Here is a 17,574-nt window from a genome sequence, read left to right as displayed (position 1 = left end):
ACAAGAAAGAACGATGATAAATGCATGATGGCATACATGCCGGAAAATAATACTAAAGCTAACTTGAAATCGAGCGCAGTCAAGTTAATTTCAACGTTACAACACGTTTAAATTAACTTCCTATTTTCTGTATCTAGAACTGTGTCATAGAACTATATAATGTTCTATGACACAAACGGAAAAAGATAGCGAGTCGTTAACTCGGTCTAAGAGTTTAACAAGTTTAGTGCTAAGTATATGCCCCAATTTCGTAATGATACTAAGATAATACCGCGCAAAAAAGTTATATTACTGTAAATCAGTACTTTACAGCACTAATTTCGTAGTTAGACGTAACTGAGGAGAAGTAGCTTTTAACTTGAAATTCTTAAGAGATCATAATGTTAATCTTTTATATATATAATTTTATATATAAATCTCACACAGAGAGATTTATACGGCCAACTCTAAAAATCAACATCAATTCAAAACTTTTTTATTCTTGGTCCTCTCTTTGTTTGTCCTCATTTTGGAATTTTTAAACGACGTGTTGATGCTCGCTACCTAATGATATTTTAACGACGAAAGCCGCATTATGCATAAAGAATGTCGCGGACGAGTCGCACAATCGTTAATTATTGAAATTATGGACAATACGACGATGGATTATCGCGCGTTCGATATGTCTGTGCACGAAGGTTATCTCGATACCCTTGATCGGGCTGCATAATTGTGGCGGGCAACCGATCGATCCCTACAGCTGTCCGGTACATCGGCTGTTCACCGTTCAGAGAGATTATGGAGCTGATTTACCGAGGTAATTCCTTTGATGTGCACAGTCAGTGATTCGCATAACTCGGTAACCCTAGGACGCTATATAAAGCAGCCACCCTGGCAACCCACCCTCTCTTTCACCCTCACCTGGTGTATTCGCATAATTCAATATATCAATTCTCATATGTTCTTCCGTAAGTTATTTATCTTCCAAGTCTATCTCACGAAATTGCAAATTACAAGGAAACCTTTGACATTGAGTGATGCGAGTGAAGTATCTCTGACGTATTATCACTTTTAACCAGATGGCTTTGACAATAAAAAAAAAAGAGAAGATAAAGAAAAGGAGAACTGGATTTAAATCTTTTTCAAAATTAAAACAGTAATAACAACAAGAATGTCGTTATCATATAATTTGTGATATTTCACGAATTATTTCTAAAGTTAAATATTACTTCGAGTTTGAACGCTAAAGTATAAATCACAACAATAATACCATTATTCTCTACTCAATTGGCGCTCATCCAGAATCCGATAGCATCGGTAATAATCGCCATAATAACCGGGTGTAGTAAAGGATAGTTATTGGTCCGACAATAAATTGCTTCCTAATTTATTAAACCAAATCCCTATTGGTACAATTGTATGTCATTTCAAGTGTTTCTGGACGCTCGGCGATATAGTACATTATCAGTCGCAATTGTAAATCTTGTCTACTGACCTCGATCGAAAGCTTGTTTTGATACATAGATCGACAACGGCGTGGATTATTTCATCTGAGGAATCGTGTAGTGGTGCGCGCTACTTGTTCAACTAGATTTTCGAAACTCGTCGCGGTAGTTTGAGTTCAAGGGAGTTCAAGGGGATCTTCGATTAACCCAGTAGGTACGCGGCCATAGCATGGGAGCAATTTACAACAATGCACGTCATACACGTATATTCCATCCCGAGAAGAGAGGCGAGCGGATAGAAATTGCAAGCCCCCCCCCCCCGTCTCTTGCGAGTGTGCGTAGCTACGTGTGCGAGGGAGAAACTGGTTGGAAACCAACGGAGAGGGATGAACAGGTGAAGGAGGAGGAGGCCACGCACGAGCATCCACACGCACAAGGCGTACACACAGCCACCGCGCGAGCGAGAGATAGAGAGAAGAGCGAAGGGAGGTGGGGAAGGAAGACACGACGGAGGGATTTATTACTCGGGATTTACTGTTATTACCCCGGAGGGGGAGGACCACTCCGCAACGGGCAACGGCGATGCATACGGCGATGTGGGGTGTGTTTATCCGATACGTGCAATTCGCGCGCGCGCACGCGCACACATATACACACACTTATACACGCGTGTATGCGGCCGATGCACGGATGCGTCGTTGCGACCAGCCGACATCCGTGCATCCTAGCGACCTGCGGTTTGTCGTTCTACCGTTGCACGCATGCATTACGTCGCGCGTAATTGAACGGTGATCCTGTACTTTGTTTCGCGCTGTTGTTGCTCTCACGCGTGGCGTCGTCCAATCACTTTCAGACCGAGACGCGATTACCAAGTATCTCTATCTTATCGGTACACAAGATAATGACTTCTTATTGTTGATAGCATGCATTACGTAGCTATTAATGAGACTAAAGTACGTGTTTCAAAATACAATGTAAAAGATAAGTGATCAAAAGTAATTCAAAATAACGTAGAAAAAATTGCACGAAAAATTCAAAGCAATTTTCTAAATATGTTTCTAATTAGATAAGCAACAATTTTGAAATCATTAGTTAATAAGCTATTTTTTTTTCCAGAAAACATTTAACGACTTGGAAATTTCAACGAAAAGTAAAAGGATCACTCAGAAGACTTGTGTGAATATCGAAAAGGATCGAATGCTGACACAGGATTTCCATTGAAACAAAAAGTTTTTTTTTTTTTTTTAATATATATATCGGAGAATTTTTATTCAACGCGCAACGTGAATTTTTATTTACATGATACTTTTATTTCTCGGTCGAATATCCATTTTTATCTTTTTTTCGTAATACGAGATTTACGCAATTTGGGTACGCATTTCATGTTTAAGTATGATAAAGTTAGAGATCGTAGCGAGAAATGTTATGTTATCTTATAATTCTCAGCGGATGCGATAACCAGGTTATTAACATGCGATTATCACTTCGTGAAAACATTGCAAAACTGTATTATATTATAAGAAGATGATTGTTATTGTTTGCGTACACATTCTTACGCTAGATTAGATATATACATCTAACAAGAAAACACTTTAGTATTCTGGTAAATATGAAGTATAATGTTAGTCATTGGACTGTTTTTCCGTAGCGCATTGCATTATGTAAGACCTACACGTGCGATTTATTTGCATGTAAATTCTTATCGTCGTGTGTACAGAGCATGACAAATTGCTTTTGTCCTCTAAAATAAGAATGGTGAAATAAAACGAGTACGCTATCGCGAGTTCACTGGTAATCAGAAGATTAATAATAATAACGTCATTAAGAAAACTGTATAAAAATACGATAAAAATAAAAGTAAACAAAAAATTGTATGTTTAATTAATTTCTTCCTTTACAATTCCTAGACGATTACAAGTAAAGATAATCGAATATAAGCGATTTAAAATGTAATTTTACACTTTAAATATTCATCGTCATTAACAGATCACATCGGTCGACACATCAATTGTCATCTCGCAAAACAATCTCCAATCTCTACGATTGAAAGCTGTTTACATGACCTTGCAGCTTGCTTGGCAGCGCGGAAAGCGGAGGGCTTTAAAAGCGCATGACCCTTCAAAAGGGGCTAGGTCGTGAAAAACAACTCCTACGCCAGCGCTCTTTGTCACGAGGGGCAACGGTGCATCCCTAGTTTGATAGATATCGTTGGGTTGCTCCGAAGTTGCAGGGGTGCGGAATTAGATATGCCTGGGCGGTCTCGCCAGGCATTTAAACCCTTTGTCAAAATCAACGCCCCGTGCAGACGAGCGGTAGGCAAGCAGGTAGCCCTTCAAGCTCTCTCTCTCTCTCTCTCTCTCTCTTTCTTTCGCTCGGTCGCTCGCTTTCTCCCTTCTCCATGGTTAACAAAACATCACCCTCCTTCCTCCGATTCTCGCCGTTCGTTCCCCCGTACGTCTACTATCGACCGCGTCATGCTGAATCCGCATTCTGCACGCGCCATTAGTTTCAACGTGCGTATCAGTCACTGCCATCCGTTTGCTCTATTGCTTCTCTCGAAACTTCGCGTTGCGCACAAAAGTTTCAGAGAGAAAAAGAAAGAGAGGAAGAAAAAAAGAAAAAGAGATGTGCCATACAGAAATTGAAATTGATGATGTGACTTGTCATTTGCGAATTAAAAATTTAATATAAATACAAATACTAAAATTCACACTCAAATCCCATACTTGCTCTAACGTCAAATAGAGCGCAGGAAACCTAGAATACCCTGCACCATTCAGCTGGAAAACATAATCTTGGAGACATTTCGTGGAGACGGAGCGTGTACGATATTTGCGCTGCAGCACCTGTCAATTAAATATTTGAAGGCAATAAGCTTAAAATCACTCCATTATTCATTTTGTTTTATTTTCCCACTGAATTTTATCCGTTTTAACTCGTTCTCTAACCGTTCGTCAAATTTTTTATACTGTCTGAATATTGCGGATGTTAAGCGCTTAACGTTCCGCGTCCCATTCGCAAAATAACGCGCGCGAGTCTCGCATGAATAATGGATTTAGAACTAGATAGTCATATTGAGCGCTAAATACACGGCATGAATGCGAAGAGTTTTATGTATACGTTAATACAACAGGATCGCAGAGCAATTGTAAAAAATTGCCGTTCACCCGGCGAACGGAATACATTACACAATATATTTGCGACATTTGTTCGATAACGTTGATTTTAGAACTCGGAGTGGAGGTTTTCATGCGCGCATAAAGGGAAGAGCGTGAAAGTGCATGCAATAAAATGTGTATTGGAATTAATACAGCGACTGATTAAGCGCGCGTAATGCGATGCTTTAAGCGCGGAAGAGCGATTTATGCACTGCTCGGCGCTCGGATAATTAGGCTGATCAATTAAGCGCATTTGAGGGAAAACCACATAAACGCTGCAACGTGTACTGACGCAAGGAATTATACGCAGCAGTTATATCTGCGCACATATCAAAGAACAGTGCAATTCTTGCTAAAGAATCACATAGTTCAAGCGATGGGTCATTACAGTTAATTAAGCGATATGGATTTATGTGTTTATTCACTGCTTAGAAATGAATACCGTTGCGATACAATTATGTAATGTTTCAGTAATAATCGGATATTTATGGATATGGTAATGTTCATTTTACAAAATCCGATATAAATTTTTCATAACAATTTTACATTACGTTGCCATATTGTTGTATAATAACCTGGCAATTGGAGAAGGGTTAATAGTTGCACGGTTTACCTTATCGCGCAGCGAAAGGCGATACGGGGTGAATGAAGAAATTATCCAACGAGTTGTGATCCTCGGGCTCACGCAAAGATTCGTGTGCGTCTCTCTTCGAAGAGACGCGTCTCGTCTTCCACGACGCTTATTTTAGGAGCCGCTATTTCTGCCGATGCCTCCTCTCCATGGCGGCGCTATGGACGGAGATCTCGCCGCACGTTTGTTGATAAACTTATTTCCAACATCGCGAAACGCGTAGCGAAGCGAATCGGAGTGGCAGAAACGAAGGCAGAGGAGGGGAGGAGGGAAAGAAAGAGAAACTCGTGCCACGAGGTCGTGGTGACGAGGAAAAATGGCGACGGGGTTGGAGAGATCCGGGACCCGGGGTGAGCTTAAAGACATGGAAGGAGTCGGTAAGAATAAAAAATTCTGGCGTACCGCCAGGCCTTCCTCTCTCTCTCTTTCTCCCGATCTTCTTATTCTTCCGCTTCTGAGACGCCCAGACCCCATGCCAAGACCCCGCGCGGCGTCAAGCCCACCTAATTTACTCGCAGTCACCGTCGATCCTGACGGAAGTTTGATAGACCTGACGGGACATCGGTTGGTTTAGACACGCTACGCTAAGCACGACATGTGACATCTCGGGACGTCGTAATAGCGAAATAAAGCTCTGGCACGGCTACGGTACTTTGCAAGATTAACGGACACCTTGTACTTTATCTCGTGGTTGCTTTCACTCGTACTTACTTGTTAGTTTCAGGCGACGAAACTTTGAAAATTTCGCATGTCACGATCGTACTTATCACGAAAAGAGAATTCCGTTTGAAATTCAAACTAAACTCCATTTTGTTGAGTTTCCAAGGAGAAAAAATATTAAGAAGCAGAGTAACAGCGTTAAATTCTTGAGAAATACATATTGTTTTTTAAAAATATCAACAAATATCCAAATACCAACGATATGTGTATAAATTCCGAAATTTCACAATATGCAAATCAAAAGGATAAGAGAATATCTCAAATATTTACAAGTGATTAAAAAAAAAGTGCATAAAATTATGGACGATAAAAAAAGACGATCTGTGAGAAACGCGACTCGAAGCGCTTTTACAATAAAATTTACTAAATTTAAAAGTGAACTCACGGCGATTTGGCTTTGAATCATTTTGCATTCTTGTCAAACATACTCGCTTACGTAAGCGACACGATCGCAGCTGTTATAAGGCAACCTTGGGACACTTTACGATCGCGAGGAAACCAACTAGAATCGCTTCTTTATCGTTCAACCTACATTGCGATGTTCACATTATCATTTATTAAAACACTGTGCGTCATGGTGTGATGGATGTGTCAACAGTTTCTATTAGTAAGCAAGTAAGCATTTACAATTGACATTTTCCGTAAAGCACGTAATCATCATGACATCAAGTAGCCGAAGGTCAACATATGCGGTATAACGCAGTCAATAGTGCGCCACGATTAACAGAATTAATTTGCACTTGATCGATAATTTATCTCGAAGGGCAACGAGATACTTCCGACCGAATTAAAGGGGCACATATTCTCTAACTAATAAAACGTCACTGTAATAAAATAAGCCGAAGCAAACAAATTCAGAAATCCTTTCGATGTCGTTATCACACTGAAATATTGTTTGCCAAACGACGCAAATAACAAAATAATTTTCCTAATATTTTATTCAAAGGGAGATATCAGTACGTTACAATCGAGCAAAAATGTTCTTTCGGACTTTCGTTAATTCGATCAATTTAATTCAATTAACAGACAGAGCCAGATAGATCGTATGTGGCGCGTTTACCTTGGAATAATATTTAATCGTTGAGTCGCCGAACAGAGTTCGTTCGTATTCGCTTTGGCAGATAACGCGCGTGACAATAATAGAGCGATAAATCAAAATTGATCACAATCGATTTAGAGAACGAGGGAAGTAATAGAAATGCATGCTCTCTCTCTCTGTGCGCCGATTGTGTAAGTGCGCGATGGTATCGATATCGCGTTGCGTCTCGCATGACCAATCGCCCGCGTGGAGAGAAGAGATATTGTCGCCTGGAATCGACGAGCCGGAAAGATCGAGAGCGATCGAACGGACAATTGACCGATCCGCGCGCTTCCGCGTGATCTTCGCTTTAAACGCTCCCCAAGTATTTCTATTATCTACGGATTTGCGCGGTCGATCTGTATTATGAAGTTTTCCTCAATGGATAGTTTGGACGCAATAACTTTTCCAACTTTTAACATTATCTTTCTTGATAATTGAGTTTCAACTTGCGATAAACTAAAATTCGCTCGAGTGCAATTTCAAAAATTAGATTTTTATGTTTATTTGCGTGGAAATTGGATTCATTAAGTTTTTATTTTATTTGATTATTTCTCGACGACTGCATATATATGTTTTCGAGGTAGAAAGGTCGATTCAGGTGAAAAAACACGATTATTTTAGGAAAGAGTAATATTTAAAAAATTGTAGTCAGATACACATGTACGATTTGTAGAGGAATAGAGCTTCGCATGCATGTTCTTGCAGATGTAAATCAAATAATTTGTTCCACGAGTATTGAACATAATGAGAAAAAAATACTATCGGCGCATACGAAGTCTAATACAGTTGCCATGAAAGATTACATCAGAATTCTACCCAAAGACTTATATATATTCCGATCGCGTGAAGAGATCGTGAATCGCATTGTTCGCCCGTGCATTACGTCACGACGCAGTGCTCTGCAATGTAAAATCATAGTAGTGAGAAATCTGTATCGGTGAGATCGCTACCGTATTGGGCCACCACGACGGAGAAGAGTGACATAATTCAGGATCGCCGTTAACGCCAGGCGAGGTCAGGCGAGTTCTACTCCCGTGAGAGCAACGCTTTAATTAACGCTCGGAGAAGCTTTCTACTGTCTCTCTCCCTCTCTCTCTCTCTCTCTTACTATCTCGCTCTTTTTCCTTTTTCTCCTTTTAAACCTGATCTTGGTAACGGTGACGAGTCAACACGAGTCAAGCCTCCACGTTTCCCGCAGACGGCCCGCAAGGTTTTTGCTCCGGGGCGCAAAACTGGAGCGATAGAGAGAGAAAGAGATAGAGAGAAGAAAAAAATATAAGACTATGAATACGATCTATAAGGACCGACTGAGAGAATTCGTCACGTGTCGACCATACGAGCCTGGTTCTACCCGGTCCGTTTTTCTAATTTTTTTTTCCGCGCTCCCCTTCACGAGCTTCCACGTATCGGGCCTTAGAGGAAGGAGAAGGAAACAAGAGAGAAAGAAGCACGAAGAGGAGAAACAGTCCGCGCGAAGGAGGCAAATGGAGGCTGTTAGAACGAGAGGGGACGCCCACCAGCATTCACGGTGGCCTGGACCCGGAGCAGGGCTTCGCAGCTGCGCGCTTCTATTGTATCTTTACGACGTTATGCGACGGCAAACCAAGACCCCGATTCCTTATCCCCCGTCACACCCTGATACGCGCGCGTCGACGTCTTCCTTTCTCTACCTTCGTCTATTCACGCTCGCCTTTTACGCGCGATAAAAGCTCCGGGGAATCGCCCGAGTTTCACGGAAACGGCGCAGCGACCGTGATATGCGGCGAGAACTTTTACGGCACCCTCGGCGGGATAATGACGAGTCCATTTTGCACCTGTCACGTGCTGCACTTGCCGCCGCATTTTATACTAAATATGATCGCTTTAAATGATATAACCTAATACGACAATGTCAACATGGGATAATGCTGAAGGGTGACATGTGTGCCACATATGCGGCAGCAACTGTGCGTGCATTTAATTCTTGTTTTCTTCATTTGGAAAAAAAAAGAGAGTTTGTAACAGTATCCATCATAAAATCCAATCGCTTCCAATTATGTACGTACATAACGGGAATTTTATAAAATTAAAGCCAGAATATGATTATTTATCAAGTTATTAAACGCTATAATAAAACGTTGTCTTTACGATTCGTGTTTTTCATTCCAGTAAGCATAATAATACGAGCATGTTATTTCGAACGATGCGGATGTAATTTTCGTCGTTTTCCTCGAGCGGTAATTCAATCTCTCTGTTAAGTGTTTTTGACCCCATGCGAGAATCGTCTCGACCGACTGGCCTTTACTTTCACGATAGTTAGTTCCGCGGAAATATCGATGCCGATAACATCGTGTCAAATGAGCCGTCGGATTATGCCGGATATCCCTCGGCGCTGCGCTTAATTGGCGGAGTCGTGCTCGTGACACTTTGTACACGCAAGCAATACAGACGTACACGCATACACACGTGATTGAATGCGCGGGCGGGACGTGTACACACGAAGCCGACCCGTTGGCGGGTTTGGGGAGAAGGGAGGCATGGTATTCGAGCTTTATCGGTCGTAAACACGCGAGTAATTATCGCCGCCGACCATCTTGTCCCGCGGCCACGTCACATATCCGGTCACTGACCATTCAATCGTTACGATCCTGGCTGCGGACTCGGCTACGACTAATAAATAATTCAGGAACAATGGGAAACGCACAGCTCTCTCTCTCTCTCTCTCTCTCGCTCTCTGCCTTTCCATCCCTCCGTGCGATAATCCACGACGCGAACGAAAGCATCGTGCCATTAACCCCCATAATCACGAGGAATACTGAATGAGCCTTAACTACGTGTGCAATTTCCGTCCGAGTTTCTTACCGAGAGTAAGTTCAAGGCTCTCGAGGCTTCGGGAATCTTGATGTCGCAACGAAATATTTTCTCTTTCCGACTTCGTCATTTCAAAAGAATCGATGCTAATGACATCGTTAAAACAACAAGCTAAATATAAAATACTGTCGCGCTGTTCCCTCATTCTGTTACTTTTATATTGATGAATCTAAAATAACAATGTCATAAATTAACAGGGATAAGCTTGAAAATTGATTATTTATTAAGATTTTTACTTGTCTCTGCACAAAATTTTACTTGCAAATAACCCGACTCTCAATAGACGTGTCCATACAAGCGATATTTACGTTTGAAAGATGAAAAAGAAGACAATAAAAAAAAAACCCCCGAGGCCATTTATTATTATTATTGTTCGCGGATCGATATGCAAAGGCTCGCTCCCCATTTTATTTATACGGATGCAAATGCTCTCTAATAATTATATATTCACACGAACAGGCGACCAATACTTCCCCGCGTATATATATTTAAACCAGTTTATAAAGAGCACCCACGCGTGTAGTAAAAATAAATGCGGCAATAAATGAATTTCACACGAGCGTCCATTATAGATACGCCGCTGTCTCGTGCACAATGCGGCGCACACTCCGAGTGCCGAGACCTTGAAAATCTAACAGTACGTGTAATTTCACCGTCAGTCACGCAACAACGATTGCGGAATCCTTACCCACACGGGTCGGGATCGCGCTTGCGGGACGCGATACGGCGCGATTTAAAATGCTGCTGTCGTGGCCGGCGACAGCAATTGGTAGAAGCGTTCGATCTGGGGCAACGATATGCGTTTTAATGACACGGACGATTAACAGGTCAGTGTCCGACGTAATGGCGGCCGGGGTTTCGTTTCCAGCCCCGGCCTGCCCTTCGATTTACTTGGATCGTTAGGACGCACTTTGTCGAATGGTTCGCCCAGAAAGGCCCGGGCAATATAGAAGGTATTGTGAACGCCCAGCCGGCCATGATGGGCATTCGGCCGTTTATGACAAGTCGTAAACGCTGAATGAACCATGAACGGTCGAATTGGACGAGCAGGTTGCGGCCTGCATACCTGCGTATCATGACCCAATCGCTGGGATAGCTACCACAGTAGTTTGGAACAATTTACTTTATTTGAGGAACCCTATATATATACAACTTCTCTTCAGAATTTTATGTAAGTATATCCCGACAGGTGAATCGAAATCTAAATCAATCTGATTAAGAAGACTGACACAAAATTTCCGTGTCTATATATATAATATATATATATATAACTAATTCCGTAATATTCAATTATTATTTATACGCGCGTAATAGTGTATTAATAGTATTAAATATAATAACTCCTATAAAACTATGCAGGATTGCATTATTAAATTATTTAATTATATTCGTGATATCCGTACTAAAATTTTCTTAAAATTGAACACGTTGAAATATCACGTATCAACGTATTTGTTGAAAGTTTAAAGAGATCAAATTTAGCGCGAACATGACTTGAATAAGAAATAATATAATCAAATAATATACGTAGTTCAAAAGTAACATTAATAAAGCTTATAGCACAGACATTGCAAAAGGTACTTCCGACTTGGCCATGTGAAAGACAGCTCCTTTATTACTATTGTGTTACGTTAAACTAAATACCTGTACTGTTGTTTCGAAATAATAGTTTTGCCTGATACTTTGAATATTCTGCGCATTGAAAGAGATTATGCGCGTATACGCGGGCCAATACCGGTTTCTGTCCAGTCGCGGATAAAACATTTAATGGAACAAGCGAACGTGAATAAGCAAACAGTTATTCCTTTTCGTACTTCGTTTATGGTTTGTATGTTGTAAGAATTACAAACCGGTTCTCCTGCCTCGTGCTGGGTAAATCTATAGTTTGATTGAATTTCTCGCCGTCTATTAATCAGTCAGTTATCTACGATGACTCCATCCGCCATAATTTACCGTACTTCAGTTTCGTATTTCTATACGTACTAACGATATTAATTCTAAAGATTGAAGAATATCGCGTATTAAAGCTTAAGTGTTAAAATAATATAGTTTTTCAGTTGTGTGTCGATCAGTACACCTGTCATTCAAGTAATGCAAGTAATGAGTATCAATCATTTTCAAACTGTTTCCCAGAAAAGTCTGTTTCATCGTCATCTGGAAATTATATATCATTTACGCCTAAAAGAACTCTCGCCAAACGCATTAATCGCAAATCATCGAAAAGCTAATATACGCATAACGACTCGTGCCTTATCTTTACTAGCAGAGTATCAATTTCGATGAAGCGCGAGAATTGCCGAGACTATGTTCGAGAACCCGAAGACCTTGAGGGGCTTCATCGCTTCGAGTCTTCGCGTCTGATGAACCATGCGCGAACGATCATCGTCGTCGTCTTCGTTATCGTTATCGTCGTCAGCAGGTACGCTTCTCCTTGCGTATCGAAGTCAAAGAGTCTCTTACAGCCGATAGGGAAGACACACGCTCGTCGAAGGCGAGACGGCTCGTAAAGAGGCGACGTTACGCGAATGACGAAGCGAGTGCAACGAAGAAAGAAAGAGGCAAGACAGGGGGCAATTCTAAACGGAGTGTCTGCCGCTTCAGGTCACGATCTGCTCACGTGTCCCGCTTAAGTCGGCTCGTCTATTACATTTTATTACGTTGCGCCGATGACGTCACGACCAATTGACCTCCCTTGAGGCCGCTCCGTGAGTTTAACGCGAGCCAATGGCTTCGGGGGGTCCGCGGGAGTCGTTATTCTTGGACAAGACGGTTCCTGTCACGAGAAGGCGCGGAGAGGAGGAGGAGGAGGAGGAAGAGGAGGAGGTAGAGCGACGAGACGGATAGTTGTGCGGAGAAAAGAGGAGGACCGCCGCTTGACGTTTCTCGACGCCGAAAAGTCTCCCTTGTGTTTTTTTTTTTCTGGAACCAAGCCGACCAAGAGCGCAGCCAGTCGTTAGCCTCAAAGACTTCTCAGTATTCGACGAGCGAGTGCTCACGTCGTGCGTCTTTCGGCGGGAACTTATCCAGCTCGCGCCAGATTAACTTCTCGAAGCTAATATATCTTCGACGGTTCATTAGATGGTTATCGCGACTCCTCGCACTGACCCGCCCTTGTCTCCGGGACATTCGTGTGTTTTGCGCGAGAGATTGTGGCGTTTACAATGCCTAGCTTGTTGCGTTTTCGTACTGGACTCTAAATTGCTGCTCGACTATCAAACCAAATCGATACCACGATATTACGAGCTCTTGTAACGTAATGATGTCCGTTAACAGACGTTTACAGTAATCCCGACCGAATTTGATTCTTGAAGAGCATAATCTGATTAATATGCTAAAAGCTTGTATTAACGTTGTATTAATTACTTGAAGTTATGTACATGTTTTATAATCGTTTTGTTAAATTAAAACTTTCGAGCGCAATCAATCGTCGTTCAATTATTTGTTTGGATGTTATATCATTTTAATTCCCGCTATGTAATTCTCCTGTACACGACTGGAATTCGGACCACACCATGTAATCATCATCATAGTGTTCTCTCCCTCTGCCTTCATCAAAAGCACTCGAGGACTCTCGGCGCATCTCGGAAGTGGATGAGCGAGGCGGTTGACCTCTCTCTACGACCTATGGCTGGTTTGTGCGAAGAGAGCAGCGAGATGAGTCATTGCGCTTTCATCTAGGTGGGCTGATGACGCGTAGCGGATACCTAGACTCGGTAAGCGAGTCATGCCTCTCTTCGAGACTAAACGGTATGCTAGCCACGTATGTACGTGTCTCTACTACCCGCCGACGACTACGGTTGACTTTATATCAACGGACGAAGAAAAAGAGAATGAACGAAGTGTAAAGAATTCAAGAGGGAGAATAGCGTTTTCCAACCTCTTGTAATGACAGAACGTTTTCATTGAAAAAAATCTACATGTAACTGTATTTAGATGTAAATATAAAATTCTATTTAAAATTTAAAGAAATATTTTTTTCGTGTATCACGAAAATTAGTTACAAACGTGTGCACTCCTAGTGAAACAATTTTTTCACAATCCCAAATACATTTCCTGTAGGAATTTTAGTGGGGACGCGTAAAGAATGCCCGAGAAACATTACCATTTCACTGGCTGAAAAATACTGAGACACAGTGTGACGGGGACATCAAACGAACGAGTCGTCCAGCAACACGGTCATTCCCGTGTCGGAGGGAAGTCGCCATATGGCGGCGACATGCGGCAATTTTGAAACTACTTTTACCCGACGGAAGCTTCCCCGCGCGTCGTCATTCGAGAGAGAGAGAGAGATCTCTTAGTTTTCTGGCCTTACTTTACGAGCTCTGAAAGAGCACGATCATTCACGTCTATACCACGTATTTTATATCGTGGTGTCGAACTCTACCCCATCCTCTCTCAGAAACGTTTTTCCCCTTTCATCGGAAATTCGTGGTTGGTTGACTTCGCCGAACGATCTTAAGTCTATATGTATTCGACTTAAGGTCGTCACAACGTATTTCCGAGCTAATTGCGCGAATTTATGTTCATCTTGCAAAATTATTACCGACGATATATTTATTTAAATAATAAAACGACATTTCTCTACGTGCAACGTTCGTACACGTTAATTAGATAGAGGAGAAATCCTCCTGCCAGAAGTACATAGAGATTCCACCAGCAGAAATACATAGAGTTCGATATTTCCGTCAGTCGGCGTTCGCCGACAGGTACATCGCGTAATATATCTAAAGCTGACTCGTCAGATTTTGTAACTCCTGGACATCTCGTGGGATAAATAACAGGGAGGAAATGCACGTAGAAAGGAAGGGAAGAGGAATGAAGAATAAAAAGAACGAGAAAGAGTTGATGATCGTGGAGTGGGTCAGGAGAGAGACGACGGCGCACTCTTAAGACACAATCCACAACCATACTCGACCGTCATCCGTCCGCCACCATCACCACCACCACCACCACGCGAAGGCGACCGTCTGTACGTGAACGACCGCAAGGAGAGTGGTTCGCTTCCTTCCTCTCTCGTCTATGTGCCATCACGTCTCATCTTTCTTCGGGCCTTTTCCTTCTGGGCGCAAAATACACCGAGGAGTAGCAGAGCCAGTCGACACACTGTGAGACGGCGGACAGTGAGGGAATGGGAACAAGACAGAGAGAAAGAGAAGTTAGATTCTCCAGCGAGTCTATATCACGACGGGACGGATCAAACAGGGGCGGATACAAGTCCCGTACCCCTTGTACCATAATTCTAAGTCTCAGTCGCTGTGGGTGTACTCTCTCGGTTAAGGGAATCTCGTACAATAGACCGACGCACACACTCGCGCTGACTCGCGATCGGTCATACACACGCATGTACATGCGATTCACGAAGGGGTGCAATAGCCAGTGCCGGCGATCTCTACTTCAGATATGCATCATGGTTAGAGGAAAGGGGAGGATCATGGGGGACGAGGATAGACGGAGGTCGACAGACCTATCTGCTCTACCTTCTCTCGCCAATTCTCCGGGCGAAACGGGAAAGGGGGACGACGTGGCGAACGGAGAGAACCTGCGGAACCGGTTTGACGGACCTCAACTGGTTTCATTAAACCCCGATTGTAACCACCTCTTCCTCCTTCTCTTCCTCTTCGTGTCCACTTCGTCCTCCTTATCTGTCTCGCATCTGTGTGCACGCACGAGCGCGACTAAAAAGCCTATGGTAGCCGACTCGATCTTCGTGTTGCCGAAGTCAAGGATTGCCCTTCTCTTTCTGCTCGTCCTGCTCCCTCGCGACGATAATACGCGAGGTAAGAAAAAGAAGACGAGAGTTGAAACGCAAAAGGAAAGTCCCTGGTAATTGCTTCGGTCCCGTAATATTCATGCTCGGCGACCTCGAGGCGAGCCTGCGGCCCTGCAACCGCATCTCCTCGAGCGTTTCCTTGCTCCTTTTGCAGCTCCGTTGCGACATGTGCGAGCGGGCGTGCGTGCATGCGTGCCTCTCTCGTCAAAATAAAACGACCCGCTGTTGTAACTCCGCGCGACTTCGATCGCGAAGTCTCGCGTGTACACGCACGGCCGATTACAGACGAAAATTCGCTTTCAATGTTCACAGCGTTCTCTACTTTAAAGCACGATCGTAAATCGGCATTCTCGGGATTAAATCTCGAACTGTCTATAAATCCTATCTTTCTTACTCGATCGATAAATTCGCGTAATCATCGAAGATCCTCGTCGAAGTTGCTAGAGCCGATTCGATTCTCACTTTATGCAGTTTTTGTGTCGAGAGAATAATCACACTTAATAGAGACGTTCGTTGCACGAAAAGTTTAGCTCATGTGGACAGAAAGTTTTATAGAGAATTACCTTCAATGTGTTCCACGCGATACATTTTGTATGAAAAAAAAGATCAGACTAATGCATAAATATGTATGTGCACGTGTTTACAAGTTAGAAATTCGCGTCGTTGAAAAAGCGATTCATAAATCTCCCTGTAAAAACGCTATTGTCACGCGGTATCATGTGATTCACATAGAGATTAAATATTTCTTGCGACAAAGGACCTTGAAGACCGTTTCTTTAGCGTACGTCGGGACGCTAAATAACTCCGACGTTATTTTATGGATATTCGCCCGGGGGAACTTACGCATTCTCGTCTCTGACTTCTCTTTTCTCCACTTGCCCGTCTCGTTTACCCCTTTTTCTCTTTCTCAAATGAAAGGGTGTTTTGCTGTAGAGTAACGGAGAGAGAGAGAGAGAGAGAGAGAGAGAGAGAGAGAGAGAGAGAGAGAGAGAGAGAGAGGGAGGAGAGAGAGGGTTGCTCCAACGAGGGATTCTGCGAACCGTGGGACTGCGAACCGCCGGATCAATACACCGTCGAGTAATTGCGGTGTAACGTCCGTGGGCAGCGACCATGAGAGGGAGCGACAGAGACTTCATTCCGCTCTTTCTCTCTTCCTCTCGAAACGCGTTGATATGCATGGGGCTACGACGACAGCTTTGCAGCACGAGACTCAAGAGAGCATTATAATTTTGCTGTTAACACGCCAATTTCAAGTATACAGAGTATATTAGAGAACGTGGACTCTTCTCCTCTCAGTTACAGATACTGACATAAATGGATTCGTTTTCCCTTGAAAATTTTGCGAGGAGCATAATTGCAGAGTCGCTCAATATTGAGGATCGGGCAACTTCGGCGAACTCGGCTTCAGAACTACGAGTACATAATAAAACTTTGTTCTTCGGGGAATTTTATGCAGAGGAGTAAGACGCTTTAATAGAATGTACTTACGAACTCTCAGCAACGGTTATCGAGAAAAACAGAATTTTTTTTATAGAATGAGTTTTTGCTCATAAAACGATAACTCTATCCATATTTCATACAGTTCTAATCATATCCGCGTAGTTATTTCTTAAGTAACTTACGTAATTAAAAATTCGAAACTATTTCGCAATACTCGCGCGAAACTCGATGCACACTGACATTGCCCTAATCGGGGCTTACAGGAAATCGAAGCGCAGAAACGTTACGCCGGTCGTTGCAATCTTTGCGCAATAAAGAAAGCGATTACTGCCGAGTGAAATTAGTCGGATGCGAGCCGCGACTGTAGGATAGTTAATCATAATCGTTGCCGTTTCAGAGATCTTGACCATACTCAAGGATCGCGTTAATGCCGGTAAGTATGGTGTTCGGTCCATTTGAAGTAATGACACGTTGTTAAATTAAAGGAAGACGTTCCCGTG

The 17,574-nt window shown here is 42.7% G+C and overlaps 1 protein-coding gene and 1 long non-coding RNA gene across 2 annotated transcripts in view; one reads left to right on the top strand and one right to left on the bottom strand.

Moving 5' to 3' along the window:
• Positions 1 to 17,574, bottom strand: part of LOC118644980 (probable JmjC domain-containing histone demethylation protein 2C) — a 193,195-nt gene that overhangs the window by 18,733 nt on the left and 156,888 nt on the right. The gene's annotated exons all lie outside the window — the stretch shown is intronic.
• LOC118644991 lies at positions 2 to 9,003 on the top strand. Its single transcript, XR_004962752.1, has 2 exons — positions 2 to 2,313; positions 2,541 to 9,003. It is a non-coding gene; the product is annotated as an uncharacterized LOC118644991 (long non-coding RNA).

This window comes from Monomorium pharaonis, chromosome 1 (genome assembly GCF_013373865.1).
Source record: "Monomorium pharaonis isolate MP-MQ-018 chromosome 1, ASM1337386v2, whole genome shotgun sequence".
Taxonomy (NCBI): Eukaryota; Metazoa; Arthropoda; class Insecta; order Hymenoptera; family Formicidae; genus Monomorium; species Monomorium pharaonis.
Note: the sequence above shows the minus strand (reverse complement) of the source record. Positions and strands in the feature narration are given on the sequence as shown.